We start from the raw sequence: 15,969 nt of genomic DNA on the forward strand, positions 1-15,969 counted from the left end.
TGAACTTTAATGGACTGTGATATACAGGAGATCAAACTAGATGATTTAATGGTCCCTGGCTTTAATCTATGAATAAAAATGCCAGGGTTGTTGTGTTCCAGTAGAAAGGCATGGGTGGCCATCAGTAGGAATAACATTTTTAGTGTCCAAACTTAAACTTCAGTTTTAATAAAATTATGCAGTGTTCTGGACATGTACTAGCTTGACAGTCCAGGAGACTCAGGTCCTTTGTCCATCCATACAAAGAGATGAATCCTCAATGATAGACCCAGCTTAGCCACACCACAGAGCCACTTGGCAAGGGGTTGGACTAGATGACCTCCTGAGGTCCCTTCCAACCCTGATATTCTATGATTCTATGATATGCCTCAATTGAGAACTGTAGGTGAAATCTTGGTCACATTTGCTCCCTTCATTTCAATGGATCCAGGATCTCATCCCATGTTCAAGAGCAGATAATAGTTCAGTCTTAAGGCTTATTTAGTCCTTGGTTTCATTGCTGAGACTGACATCATGAGGGCCAGCTGTGACATGTTCACTTGTCCACCAGAATTTGGAAACCAACTTCATATCACATAACTCTCTAGAAGCTGAGAAACTATTAATTTTGGCCACTGCCAAATTTGAGCCAATGACCTAGAGCTGAAAGGCTCTGTAATTACCAAGCTCCTGAGCAAGCCTCCCCATTCCACTATAATTACAGTAAAATTGATTTTAACAAGTAAGCCAAATTAAAGTAGTCGAGTCCCCATCTCATAGCAGATTTACTTCAGTATTTGCTTTGAGGAAGAGCAATCCAGACTGTCAGTTCAGCTGTCATGTGGCTGACTCACACTTGGGCATGTCATATTAATAGATTGTTATGTTTTGATTACTATCCAAAATGCTCTCAAACACCTGGAATAACTCTCTTGTTTACTCTGCTTCAATAAGCTTGTTTTGATATTTCCAAAACTTTTTAAAAATTTTGTTTGACAGGAAATTTTAAAATTTTTGACTTTGTTCTGATGCTGGACAAAGGGGAGTTTTAAAACATTGGCATTTCCTGCAAAATGGAAATTGTGAGTTTTGACCTGCTCTATTCCCTGCCTCTTTCAAAGCTGTACCATCAAATGTCTATATTGGTAACACTAGTGAGATGGCAACCAAAAGGACTACTTCTTCAGTCTTTTTACAAACAGTGGCATTTCATCAAAACAGGCACATCAACTTCTTTCCCAAGATGCTATCAAGTTCTACAGATCATTCAGGGCATCAGGTATTCCCCTTAAACTGATCTACATCTAGTAGAAATTATCTGATTTTCTTCTGGCTCTTATGAGCTCAGGAAAACACAGGAATCATATAAACTAAAAGTGTAATCACACAACAGAAAAATCCAGGACCAGGAATCATCATTCCACACTTTAAAACTGATTATACAAGCGTCATACTTTAGATTTACTTGTGTGAGAGCTGCAAGGTGACCAGATGCCCTGATTTTATTTTATAGGGGCTTTTTCTTATATAGGCGCCTATTACGCCCCACTCCCTGTCCCAATTTTTCACACTTACTATCTGGTCACCCTAGAGAGCTGTAACAGTAGTTTTTAAAAAACAAAATGTCATTGCTCTGACAGAGTACCTGTTCCCTTTGTCACCCATACTGCAAAGACAGCCATGCATCCCAAACTGATCTGAGATCAGTAGTACAATTTTTGAAGCAGGGTTGTTGATTTTACAGATCTAGAGTAATTGCTGTTTAGACAAACAGATGGAACTGACAGGATAATTTTGAACAATATTGACAGCAACTTATCTTCCAAATGTGTCACTTTTTATTTGGCTACCAGATCATACCAGTGTGGAGGATGGAGAAATTTCTTAATTCCTTTCCAGTCAGAAACCAACCAGTCAACAACTATCTGTTCTATAATCCATCAACTGTCCATCCCTAAAATTATGAAGTGTGACAAGGGAAGGTAAAGATGAACGTTATCCTCTTCTGTACATAATTTCTCAGCTAACCATATCTCAAATACATGAGCAAATCAAACCAAAAAGTCTAAGTGATTGTTTTGTACGTAGATGCATGTTATGATCATCTAGTCTAACTTCCAGTATAAGACAGGCCATAGAACTTCTCCAAAATAAATTCCTAGTGCAGATTTTTCAGAAAAATCTCCATTCTTGATTTAAAAATTGCCAATGATGGAGAATCTACCATGACACTTGATAAATTGTTCCAATGGTTAATTATTCCCACTGTTAAAAATGTATGCCTTATTTCCAGTCTGAATTTGTCTATCTTCAACTTCCAGTCATTGGATTGCATTATACCTTTCTCTGCTAGATTGAAAAAGACATGAAGCGTCTAGTTAAGTACGTCGAGGTTCTAGAATGTGTGTTATGTTTTTATATGTAACCACTTATTGCCAATATTTCTACTTGCTATTATTAGAATCTCTATACTGTGTTAAATAAACTTGTCTAACTGCTGTGGTGTGTGAAGCTGAACATTGATCTGAGGTATAACTGGTAAGCCTGGGTGTGCTGATCTATGAATATTGCAAGTGGCCACTGGAACAGGGGCTGCACACTCCAGGGAGACTCTCAGAAGGTTTGGGGTGTGCCTATCACTAACTGTAGAAAGAGAACAGGTCCTGGGTAGGCCTGGAGAGGTGTGCTGGTGTTGCCAGTGATTGCTAGAGACAGGGAGATGACCCACAGCAGGCACAGACAAGCTTCCTCATGCTAAAGGCAGATGGTATTGAGGTGCCTCACAAACCTGGGTACCCCTGAGAAGCTTCACACCCATCCTGTGGGTATTAAGACAGCTTAAAAGTTGCCAAGTCTGTCAGTCTGACACCTTTAAATGATTTCTAGTACTGTGGAAACTTTGGGAAAAGTCTCTAGAGATATATAGGAACGAAGATCTTTTGCTTAAAGCTCTGATCTCGTACTCAGGATCAGTGTTCTATTTACATTCCGCCACAGACTTCCCGTGTGACCTGGGGCCAGATTTTCCAAAGAGTTCAGCGCACTGCATGCTGAGCTGTTGAAATCTAGCCACTTATTTGGGTGCTTAAATGGGAGCTGAGCTCTTTGGAAAGTCTGGGCCCAATGGTAGGTTCTGAGCCCTGTTGAAAAACTGGCCCTTCATCTCTCTGTGCCTCAATTCCTCATCTAAAATAAATATATGGAGATACACCTCTCTCATAGAACTGGAAGGGACCCCGAATCCAGCCCCCTGCCTTCACTAGCAGGACCAAGTACTGAGTTTACCCCAGATCCCTAAGTGGCCCCCTCAAGGAGTGAACTCACTACTCTGGGTTTAGTAGGCCAATTCTCCTTTCTCCCATCTTTGGTCTGTCTTGTCTATTTAGACTGCAATCTCTTTGGGGTAGGGATTGTCTTACAGTGTGTGTGCGTGCACACGCGTGTATAGTGCTTAGCACAACGATCTTGGGTAGGGCCTTTAGGTGCTAGTGTAATACAAATAATAAATAAATAATACTGAGAGTAAAAATGCTAAGTATTCAAAAACACATCGATTTTCCTGCAAAAAGCGGTCTCAAAGAAAACTGCTAAAAATGCAAGTGAACAAAACCCAACAAATCCAAACCTTCCAGTCACAAGGCGGATTGTGTCATGCCAATGTGCACTTTAGGAACTTTGTAACCCGTTACAATCCTATTAGAAATCACAGGCCTGAACAAACAGAGCAAAGTCCAAACAAAGCAATAATGCTCGGAGCAAAGGGCAGAAAGTGTGTGTGGGGGGGGGGGGGGAGGGGGAACAGAGGGAAAGGCCTAGAGCGTCTCTTTCAGCAAGAATGTTGCCGATGAGACTGGCCATGGGTTACACGCTGTCAGCATTTGCAAAGGAGCTGCCTGCCTGGATTATCTTCACTGGGATCTTCCTGCCAGTGGTTTTGCTCCTATTGTTGCTCATTGCCTACTTCAGGATCAAGCTGATAGAGGGTGAGTGAGACCCCTGGGGATGACACAGGGTGGACAGACAAACCTCTGTGTATAATCAAATACATTTTGCATATACTAAATAACTAACCTGCGGTGAATAGCAGAAGCTGGGAATGGGCGACAGGGGATGGATTACTTGATTACCTGTTCTGTTCATTCCCTGTCGGAAGACCGGATACTGGGCTAGATGGACCTTTGGTCTGACTCAGTATGGCCGTTCTTATGTAAAAAGCAAAACCTGTCAAGCCTTCTGAAGCTGTGGTGCCACATTTAAACAGTTTCTCCAACCAGAAGATGGCTTATAGCCACAGTTCAGGACTTGGACTGAAATTACGTTTAAGCCCCACAATTTTACTGACTGCGTGAACTGAAGCAGAAAAGAGCCATACTCATTTGTATTACAAGCAACCATAAAGGAGAAACTATAGTACAGCTAAACTACAAATCAGGTTCCTCTGCACCTTTGCTGCTCAAGCCTTCAGTGGGAGGTTAATAGCGATTGAGTCTTATGTCTATTTGCTCATTAAGTTGAATGTCTGCACTCCTGAAATAAAATTAAGAGCAGTGTACCTTCCCTTTTTACTGAGTGCATTGGTCAAGCCCCCCATCTGGCGTGTCACAACTTTAGCCGGTCCATAATCAATTAGAGATCTACATTCAGATTTTTTTTAACCCCTAACTCAGATACCAAAGACCATGTGTGTGAGAGTGCGCCCACAAATGTGTGAATACCCACATATTGAAAATCAGGATCCGGAGTGCTAGAACAATCAAATGGCCCTTGTGCAAGAAAGGCCCTGGGATAGCAGGATTGTTGCAGTAAAAAAGCTTGAATGATAAACATTTTAAAAAGGGATCTCCCATCCTCTCATGTGTCATTCCGACAAATTATCCATACAGGGAGACCTGCGCTGCATTCCTTCTCGGCTCATGTCATGGCTGCAGGTCAAGACTGAGCTGTAGTGGCAGACTGGTGCAATGCTGCTTGCACTTCAGACTGCCAGGCTCAAGCCAAAGCTGTTTGGGCCTGATCCAAAGGACATTCAGGCCAATGGACAAACTCCTTGATTTCTGTGGGCTTTGGATGAGGCCCTTCGCAAACAGAAAAGAGTAAACTCCTTGGATGCTTCACAGTGAGTTCTCAGAGACCACAGATTCCATTGGATTCCAGTGTCTAGACTCTATAGGTTGCTGTGTTTATTGGGCACAACGTATGTCAATACTTACGCACCAAAGTTGTCTGATAACACTTTTGCTGCTGCTATTGAACTGACAGCCTGTTTTGCTTTGGTTCTTCCTTGTTCGATTAGGCTGTCTACAGCACGTTAGAATTCAGCTACTGCTGTACTTGAAAAGTCTGTATTCATTATTTGAGGCAGAATGGGAGAGCACCTGGAATCTGATCAGGAGGATGTGTGAATTGTAAAGGGTGCCTAAGTACAATTTAAAGAGAAACACTGAAGCAGTCAAAATAGCAATGCCAGATTAGAACCCCCCCCACACACACACAGTCTTAGAAGTGCCAGTGATCAGTCAAACCTACCACAGGCAGTGCTCACTTTTCTAATCAACACTGACTGTGCATAGAACACCACCAGAGGAATTATCCAGACAGTCACTAGCACTGCACAGTTTGTTTTGAACACATGTTAATCCCATTATCACATGCACAATTCCACATTAAACAAATCAAATCTTCTTGACAAAGCACTAAAATCATCACTTTGGAGTAATTGTATCTGATGCCGTCTCTTCTGCCTCAAATGTTGTGTTTTTTTTAATTGAGTTTTGGTGTAACTGAGATCAGCTGCCTTTGACTATCTGAGATGCCAGGTGGCACCATCACAAAGAGTGCTGTCAATTCTGTGTATCTGAATGAATTAGGAATTAGCGCTCAAAGAAAAGCTAGTTTATCTGCTGTTGCACAGTCCTTTTCAGACCTCTTCATGAGGCTGTTGGGCCAGGAAGTTCCGCATTTTAGCTGCTTTCAACACCACTACTCCAGAGGAGCTTAACTCTAGTCCTCACGTAGAGAGCTGTGATGATACTCTAGGCCTCACCTGTCAGGATAGGGCCATTCTAGGCAGACTCAGTACAATTAGAGTCCTCTAGGGCACTCTGTGTCAACAGCCATGTGGACTCTAACCACAGAGCTGCAGCTCAGAGCATAGTACCCGCCACCCCCCAGCCCACCCATGGCCAGAGACTCAGAACTATGGCTAGTGTGACATGGGGCAGTGTCCTGGCTAACACCTCTGATCACAAGGCTCTGAGGTCTATAACTAGGGTGCTGCAGCCAGAGCCCCATATCCTCGCCTCCCCTTCCAGGGAGCAAGAGGCACCAACTGCCAGAGCTGGACACTCCATTAGAGACCATGGGCAAGAGCCACAAAAGGGCTTAGGTGCCTAACTGCCACAATAGGCACCTAAGTCCAACATTTTCAGTGCCACGAGATCCTCAAAATCTTTGCTCAGCTGCCACCCTACCTTGCTGGTGCCCAAAGTCCCCTTGATTCTATATTTTTGCTACTGAACTGCCCTAGGTGCCTATGTCTTGCTGGCTGGGCATGTGCATAACTGCCTCAATCCTGACCCCTCCCAGCAGCTCAATGCCTAACTCACCCCTAAGCACCAGCCACATGCTCGGACGAGGTGAGCCATCAGCTCTCTCACGTGTGGGGCTTTGAGCCTCCTAACTCCCCACAAAATGGCTGGGAGGTAGTGAAGTGGTGGCCTCCCTTATAACCTTTGGCCCAGGAGTCCAGCTGCTCATCCATGATGTGGGAGACCTTGATTGACTTCCTCCCTCTGCCTGATGTGGAGAAGGGATTTGAACTGGGGTTTCTTACCTCTCAGGTGGATCTCTAACTACTGGGCTAGAGTGTCATTCTTATGATCTCTCTGGCTCAATTAATACTTAATTGTTTAAGTATTTCATACACAGTAGAACCACTTTAACAGGAGACATTGAAAGTGAGCCATGTCAGAATTCCCCATAGCTCTGTTGTTAAGGCACTCCCATGAGAGCAGGGAGACCCCCAGTTCAAATCCCTGCTCTAGATCAGGCAGATGGCGGAACTGAACCAGGGTCTCTCATGTGAGTCCCCTATCCACTGGGCTAAATGTTATAATGGAGGGTCATTTCCTCCCCCCACCCCGGCCCTTTTGTGTGGAGTTAGGCAGGAGTGCTGCCACCTTACTTGCAAGGAAGGGTTTCAATGCCAGACTCCAGCAGAGGATTCACAGCTGTGGATCCCAGGCAGACATAGGCACCTCCCTCTATCCTGGACTCGGGCACCTAACTCCTTGACAGGGGCAGGGCTTAGGATGCACCCTATCCTCAGCATCTGCTCCTGGCTAACTTATGCACCTGCTCACTAAGTATGCTGGCTTTTGTGGATTCCATTCACCTGTCTTGCCCCATGCATTGTACAGGAAGCCTAGGCACCTCACTCAGGGTTTGTGGATTCCACTGAGTGACTAGCTACTGCAATGTTCAGCATTGCAATCCTGAGTCCCTTTATGGATTTAGCATTATCAACCCAGAGCATCCCCAGCAGGAAACAGCCAGATTTCCCAGTCAGCAGCAGGGGCCACCAACCCAGCCACAATTCCCCAACCAGTCTAGGACAAGGCGCAGCCAGGGTAGAGTCTCCTGAATTATCTGGATGCCAGTCCAAGTATATGCCAGAGCCCCACCGGGGCACAGCAATTCCTCTGTTTCCAAAGCTTGTTCCATGCTGTAGCTGTGTGTCAGGCTTAAATTCTGGTAATCAGGATGTTTGTTGTAGTCATTATGTAAATAAGGTGATACATATTCAACGATGCAAAATAGGGAAATATGCCATTTGCATAACATCTCCAGGTTTCTGAACTTTCGGCCTTAACAAGTGGTGTGTGTGTGTGTGTGTGTGTGTGTGTGTGTGTGTGTGTGTGTGTGTGTGTAAATGCACAAACTATGTTACTCGCCAAGCTGCTAAAACAGTTACTCAAGCAGCCCCTTGTTCAACATGCACTTTTCAGACACTGACCAGATCAGTGAAGCCCAGTCTGTTTGCTTCAATCAGTTCTGTCATTGCCTTTCTCTGACTAAAAATAATTTGTAGCTACCGACAACAGAAAACCAACCACACGCTATGGTACCAAAAAACATGACACCATACAGTATCTATCAAACATAAGGAAGCTGAAGTGTTGAGGTGCTACTGGAAATAACCAATATTACCACAGAGAGGTGGTGTAATGAGAGAACAGGAGATGGCCAATGAAGTCCAATTATTGTGAAAGTGAACATTTACATTAGACTTTTCTTGAAATACAAACAAAGGATCTCTCTTTTAGTAAAGAGCCATCTCGGTGACTGTTTGTGTATTAAATATACTTCAGCAGTGATGAAACAACATTAAGGTAAACCTAATGCAGTGGTTTCCAATCTTTTCAATAGCATGATCCCTTTTTCTGTACTGGGACACCCTCCCTTGGCCATGTAACTGGGATGTAGCCAGGATTCCCCCTCGGGGGGGAAACGTGTGTCACTGATTGCTGATGGCATACTCGCTCTTGCTGTCCTAGACAGTCATTACAGTACCAGTATCATTACTCTGAAAGTGCTTTGGGATTATCACATCTATGAGTGTCTTTATGTAAAACCAGATGTTTAAATGTACTGCTAAAGTTTAGGATTTTGTTCCCCTTTAGGTTTGGATTTTGATAAGGCAACTGGTGTTTCCTAACATCACACACAGCCATAAAAGAGTAATCAGTGGACTAATTGGCAGAGGAGTTCACCAAAGGGATCTAGAACCTTTTATTATATATGGCCAATTCAAATCCAATAAAGATTATTGTGATTAAAAACCACAAGGCCATCAAATGTTAGGTGAAAAATTCAGTTCAGTTTCAAGTGGACACATATATGTGGTGCCATTTGCAAAAGGGCCTGTTACCAGATCACCTTACTGCCTTTTGGCACCCAGTTCTCTGTGCCTTGGTTTCCCCTCTCCAGGCTTTAGACACCTCCATTTCCTGCACTTAAGCCAATTCCCAAATCTTCAAATGATTTAGTTCTCTTGCCAAATCATAAAGACTATGCGTCTCCCTTCTGGGATACACAAGAAGTCCAAAACCCCACCCAAACTTCCAGCAACCTCATATTGAATCTTCAGTCTGACTCCAGGATCAAGAGGCCTTCTGCCTCTAGTATGAGGGGATTTTCAAACTGCACTTTTCAGTGGCCTTGTAGGGCCTTCCTGTGCCTGAGGTTCCAGTCCAGGGACCCAGTAGTAATCAGAGAAGTTCCACCAACTCAGATCCAGTGCTTCACTTTGCTGGCCACTTCTTATCTAGGCCTGTCTCTAAGTCTCTCTCACAGCCCCTTGCTCAGCTCTCTAATAACCCCCTTACCAGGGCTTCTCAAATCAGTCAATCCCTTTTCCTCATGGCTTATCAATTACTTTCATATTAGGATTCCAGCTCTGGGTTTACTGGCACTCCTAGACTCTCCTTCCCAGCTCTTTACAGTGAGACTTCTAAGCACTTCCATCTATCCCTGGCTTACAGCAAGAGAGCCCTCCTGTCCCAACAGGTCCCTGGTACTTCTGAGCAGACTTCCTCTTATAGGAGGCCCTACCCCTAGGCTATCATCATGTGATCCTGATCATCTGATCCAGCCACCAGACCAAGTCCATCACATGGGGGCTGGATAACTAGGCACAGGCAGTGCTGAGCACAAGTCTTTTGAAGGACCAGTCCAACCGGCGACAGGGCCTTAGGCATTCAGGAGGAGCTAGGTGCCTCATTCGTTGAGACTCCTTTGAAAACACCGTCCACACTACCAAAACCAGTGTCTGCGTGTTCAATTTTCGAACACTTTCTCCCATGATACCCTTCAAGCACAAGAAGGCCTTATTGTCCTCCTCCTAATTCCCCCTTTAAGATCCCTTTTGTGTGAGGCCTCAGTGCTGTGTCCAGTTTTTTATGCTAACCAGTTTGGTCTCATTGTTACTTTGTTCTCCCTGTTCATTTGCTGTAGCCCTCTGTTGTGTCTTACCTTACACTGGATTGTAGGCTCCATGGGGGCAGGGAATGTCTTTTTGTTCTGTGCTTGTACAGCACCTAGTGTAATAGGGCTCTGGCCAGTGATTGGGGCCCCTAGGTACTATCACAACACAAAATAAAATGCCACCATTAGCACAACTGGCAAAGGACTCAGAGCCTGATCTAAAGCCCAGTGAAGTAAATAGGATCCTTTTACTTCATTAAGTTTTGGATCAGGCCTTCAATGGGCATGCAGTCTTAACTACCTTCTCATGCCCAGAAGAGATTCCTCCAGTAATGTTGGTAAGCTTACCCCACTGTTACCTTCTCTGTGTCACAAGTTCAGAGCTGTTAATTAACATGACTGTTTCTGCTTTTCAGTTAACGAGGAATTGGCCATGGCTGATGATCCCACAAATGCCATCCTGAATTTCCACATCCGGTACCAGAAACTGAGATCTGAAAGAAAGAGATTAACCAAAAGAACATAATGACATTTAAGGGAGGTTCACCTCAGAAAACTGGTTCGACACTAGCAGTCAACTCAGGAGGTTTAAAAGTAACCTGCTGTATTACAAAAGATATGGGGGGAACAAAATGGTGGGAAGTTAGTACAGAACACTACAAATGAAGCAGCTGCTGCTATCTGAAAAGGCCTGGTAACAGTTTTGCTTTCTCTACATGATATTAGTAAGCAACACTTTCCTGAACTCATCAGCACCTGTGACTTAATGCAATGTACTTTATCGGTTGGCTTCGGAGACACAGCATTTGGAAAAAAAAACCTCATTGCTCACTATTCCTTAGATGCTTATATCAAATAGAAATAGCTATTGGAGTGTCTTCACGTGACAGCTGAAGTCTATGTAGGTCTATGAATCAGCAGCAGTCTTGTTGAATCACAGGTGCATGAACAGCAGGTTAACATGAATTACTTTTTTTTAACATACATATTGACAAAAGCATGCTCTCTGAACTGATGAGAAACTATAGAAAAACTTGAAAAGTGAAAGACAATAGTGATGGAAGGAAAAAAAGGATTTCTTCATTTATTTTTCCTGTTTCATATTTCACTAAACTCACCTCCAGTTCATACTGTATTATATTCTGTTTGTGAGACAGAGTATTCAAGTTGGTACACCTGCCACCAAACCATGGAAAGAAGCAACACATATCTTCTTAAAGGATCTGAGTTATTTTAGTTTGGAAGCACAAAGAAGAACTCTTACAATACTTAAATAAGGGGATGAGTTTTTTAAACTAACAGGTGTAAATATGTTGTGAAATTCTTTCTCCATAATGTTTTTTCGTTAGTTGGAAACAATTTTATGTTCAATGTAATTATAAATATAGCTTCATCGCCATGTGTCTGAAACAGATCACCTTACAAGAATGTACCAGTGGCCATTATTAGAAGAAAGCAACTAAGAAGCCAAATAGCAATCAACTTCACCATGCACAAAGTCTTCTCTGTATTACAATTTAATCTCATTCCTCTTGCTTCAAATTCATGACAAATGGCATTACTTTACATCTGCACACACAGTTTACTGTACATTGTACTGTGTCATACTGCATATGCAGAAGGGAGCTGAATTAAGTCTGCATGGGCAATGTTCATATTGGCATTTCCTAACTTGTGCATGTTTGACTTTGCAACCTTTTAATTCTTAATTTTATATCTCCTAATATGGTTTAAACTTGAGAATAACCATAACTAATGTTAAATAAAGGGTTTTTTTTTGTTTGGGAATTTAAATTGGGACTGAAGCAAGAATTATATGAATGTATTCAGATCAAGCCATGAAAGTGGAATATTACAATGAGTGGCGACTACATATATCGATACATTTTCTAATGCCTTGTAAACCTGATAAAATGAAAGAGGTTTATCGAGCTTTCTTTCAGAACAGGCTATTTAATTTTATAGTCTCAGTAGAATGTGGACTAGATCCATTGAATGTCAAACCATCTTTGTGTAATTGTAGAGAATCCAAACTTCACTTTACTTTTTTGTAAACTCTACCAATTTAATATGCAATTTCTTCATTCAGTCAATAAAAAATAATTTTACTGGTTAACACAGAAAGTTATGTTAAAGGGTTCTCACACTGTGTACAATGTAAATTGGCCCCCATCTGCACATCCCATAAATATTCGTAAACACATTTCTGACATTACCATATGGTTAAATAATGTAACTCCCTGGTGCTTGTTCAATACACCTTAAATATTTTGCATGATAATATAAGTAGAGGCTGTGAAAAAACCCTGAAATGTACATCCTCCTCACCCCAGTAACCTCCAGTGGATATTGCAGATTTTCAGTGAGAAGAGCCAGTATTTCCAGAGGTCATGCTTAGTATTAACATGTAACCATTTAGGGCAGGACTATTGGTTCAGTGGGAGCAGAGTTAGACAATGCTGATAGATACAAAGGGTAAGATTTGCAAAAGCTAAGTGGGTTTTCCTTAACTATAGCTAGGCTTGGCAGAATTAATTTGATATATATAACCTCAAGGACAATATTGATGCTTATTTTTAAGCCTCCCCCTTCTTTTTACCAATTTAAATAATTTTCACAATTGCACAAAATCATGGCTTATAAGCATTGTTCCCCCCAATTTTTATTTATTTAAATTTTCACAGCTGGGGGAAATCAGACAACAGGGCTGATCAGACAATAAGGATGATGCTGATCCCCTTGAATTTGAGAACAACACGGACAATCAGAGTTTGTACTAATGAGTCTTCACACAACTCCACAGACCAAATTAGAATGTTGAAAGCTGTGTGAGAATTCGTTTAAAGTGGATGAGCAGTTGCACACCAACTCGCACACACTCTTGATCAACCAGACCATTTCCAGTAGCAAGGCAAACTGACAGCTGAAGGACTTGCTGATTGCAGATTTATTTTCAGAGTTAGTGTCTCTTAGGTCAATTACCCAGGCTAACGAGCCTGGTCCACCCAGCCAGAGCCCCATTAGCCCCGTGTTTCAGAATGAATCCCTGTAGGCCTTCCTGGCTACCATAGCATCCCAGAGAGCAAAACTCACCACCATACTTCGCCCTACAGCGCACTCTCCTACTGGCCCTGCTTCCACCGTCCCAGCAAGGGGAGGAGGAGAAGTTGGACTCAGAGGAAGCAGGTGAGACAATTATTTCATGACAGTAGACCTTGATTTCAAAAAGTTAAATCTTTATCACTGTTAAAAATCAAATTGTCAACATCGCATGTCAAAACATACAAAGTAAATACCCTTAAAATCAAACTCTAGTAAGTTTTCAAGCAACATTTTTCTTACTTGGCCTAGCTGTACATTTTTGTCAGTTTCTATGTGCACGTTGAAATCGAGGTTTACTGATTTTTACCAATAAGAATCTAATCCTTCCAAGCTGAGATCTGTTACCTTGATGAACAAACTTATATCCTGTATAAAATTAGTGATAAAGAAGTACACCCATCCTTATGAATGCAGCATGTTGAAAAGTCATGTCTGGTGTGTTTTTATTAAGTCCAGACAGAGCATCTTGAAAGAATGAAGAATCTAAGTTAGAATGTGAGACTGAGGAGGCAGTGATTGAGCTACAGATTTCTCTGGCAACTGAATGGGATGGGAACTTGCCTTAGGGGATGTCTACATTGCAAATAGATCCTGCGGTCGGCCCTTTCCAGCTGACTCAGGCTCATGGGGTTGGGTTAAGGGGCTGTTTAATTGCTTGGGTTGGAGCTCGAGCTCTGGGACCATGGGCAGAGGGTGAAGCTTCCCCTTGGGGAGGCTAGCCCCCTGCCTTGCCTCTTCTGGCAGAGGCACAGCCCCCCCATGGCCCCAACCAGGGCAAGGGGGGCTGAGAGCTCAGCCCTGGCCTGGATCGAGCTCTCAGCCTCATCCAGGAGCGCGGCAGAGCGCATTGCCCTGTCTGGAGCTCAGAGCCCCTCCCCCGTTCTGCCCCTTTCACCTGTGGTCACACCCATGGCCCCACCCCATTCCATCCCCACTCCATCTCTTCCCCCCAAGGTCCTGCCCCCTGCTCGTTCCTTCCCCCCCACACCTCTGCTGCAGCCTCAAGACTGGAAAAGCTCTGGGGCCATGGCAGGGAGCAAGTGCTCTTCCAGCCCTGGGGCTGCGGCAGTGGTGCTGGAACAGTTTTTGGAGCGGGGGTGTTACGTATTCCACATTTTGGGACATTTTATCATGCATACCTCACAAATCTAGTGAAAAACCATAGGTGCTTCAGAAAAAACCATAGGTGCTTCCAATGTATTGTTTGTACGTAAAATCCCCAAAAACTTCCCTTAAATGCAAACCTCTCCATTTTGACTCACTTTTCAGCTCACCTTGCTGCTTCTTGGCTGACAAATCTTTCCAGTTTATTATGCTCATTTCTCCTATTCCATCCTGGGCTCCAGTTAATGAAAAGTCTTTTCTATTATTTAATTGACAGAGTGCCTCCATTATCTTTGCAGGAAAGGAGATGTTAGATAGTTTGCCAGTGTTCAGCATATTGTGACAAGTAATTAAAAAACACCAAAGTGTTTTATATTGTTTGACATTAAAATATAAGTTAACATACCAGTTATTGGTGACTTACATTATCCAGCCTGTATTAAGTAAGGGCTGATCCTGCCTCACTGCCCCCCCCACCACCATATTCTCTGCCAACAACGAGCCCAAAAAGCAGTGGAAATGCTGTGGTCCCACTGGGACAGTAGATGGCCATGGAGTCCACATGGAGAATACTACATCCTAGGTGCACCTCAGCGTATTGTTTTGTTCCACCGCATTCAGCGGAGGTTACTGTTGGGGTGGGGAATATAGTGCAAGGATAGGTGCCACATCCTTATTCATCATATCAAGTTCAAGCTTTTTGTCATATTCCCAAGACCCTTCAAACCCTCCCTCCCTACTTATTTTGTTCTTTTAGTGTTGCCACATTGTTGGTACTCTAGTAATATAAATAATACTTAGCAGAGATATAAAAATTTTCACAGACAACTTGCGGTGAAAACGTGATGGATGGGCTTCAAAATTTTGGTAAATCTTTTGCTGGCATCAGGTATCAGCAATGCAAATTCTATCTATATCCAGTTGGTTTTGTTAGTGCGTGTACAGCATACTTTAGATGTGCAATAGTAACAAGATGTGCTAAAGAGGATAAAATGTCCCAAAAATGTGGAACTCGTAGCACCCCCATTCCAAAATTCAACATAGCATTAAAACTCTATTCAATTGTCTAGAGGAGAGAAAAATAATTGCTTTAAGTAGTCCTATGATCCATTCTGTTACTTGCTGACCATAATGTAGACCTTACTCCATGAAGTCAACAAGGCAAGGTGCTTCTTAACATTCGGAATGGTATAATATTGTGGCCCTTTGCCAGCAATGGTAGATTTCTTTACTGAAAGATGGAAATTGGCATTGAGACACAGAGGCCCATTTATTACTCTGTGTCAGCAACTCTTGTCAGGTCTGACAAACTCACTGCACCTAACTGTTGTCATAATCTGTATCTGAAAGGTGTCATGTAAGGCATCGTATAAAAACTAGTAACATGTTGGGTCTCCAAAAATCACTGTGTGGTATGTGTACAGGGTACGTACAAAGAGTAATGGATATGTGCTAGAATTATGTTCTTAAAACATGTTTGGCAAGCAAGCCATAAGCCCAGTCTGACTTAGATAAAGGAATGTGTATTAGCTTGTCTGACCAGCCCGGTCATCAGGCAGACACAATGAAGGTACATTTCCATGTGAGAAAAAAAAACCCCACCATCAGGAAAGCAAGTAAGGAAAAATGAACATTTAATGTGACAGGAGATGGAGACTGCACCCCATGAAATCTTCCTGCCTCTTGTTACAGGGTGAATGAACTTTGGGAGATACAAGTAGAAGCAGAAAGCCATTTTGGTATCTATCACTTGAGGGATTAAGTGTTCTTGATATCATAGAATGTGGGATCCTTCAAAGA

The 15,969-nt window shown here is 42.8% G+C and overlaps 1 long non-coding RNA gene across 1 annotated transcript in view; it reads right to left on the reverse strand.

The window, feature by feature from the left end:
• The window catches only part of LOC135982350 (uncharacterized), a 37,152-nt gene extending 33,014 nt beyond the window's left edge, over positions 1-4,138 (reverse strand). The window contains exon 1 of the long non-coding RNA XR_010599646.1: positions 4,051-4,138. This is a non-coding gene — a long non-coding RNA (uncharacterized LOC135982350). The remainder of the gene's footprint in view (positions 1-4,050) is intronic.
• Positions 4,139-15,969: the final 11,831 nt, after the last annotated feature.

This window comes from Chrysemys picta, chromosome 3 (genome assembly GCF_011386835.1).
Source record: "Chrysemys picta bellii isolate R12L10 chromosome 3, ASM1138683v2, whole genome shotgun sequence".
NCBI classification, from domain to species: Eukaryota; Metazoa; Chordata; order Testudines; family Emydidae; genus Chrysemys; species Chrysemys picta.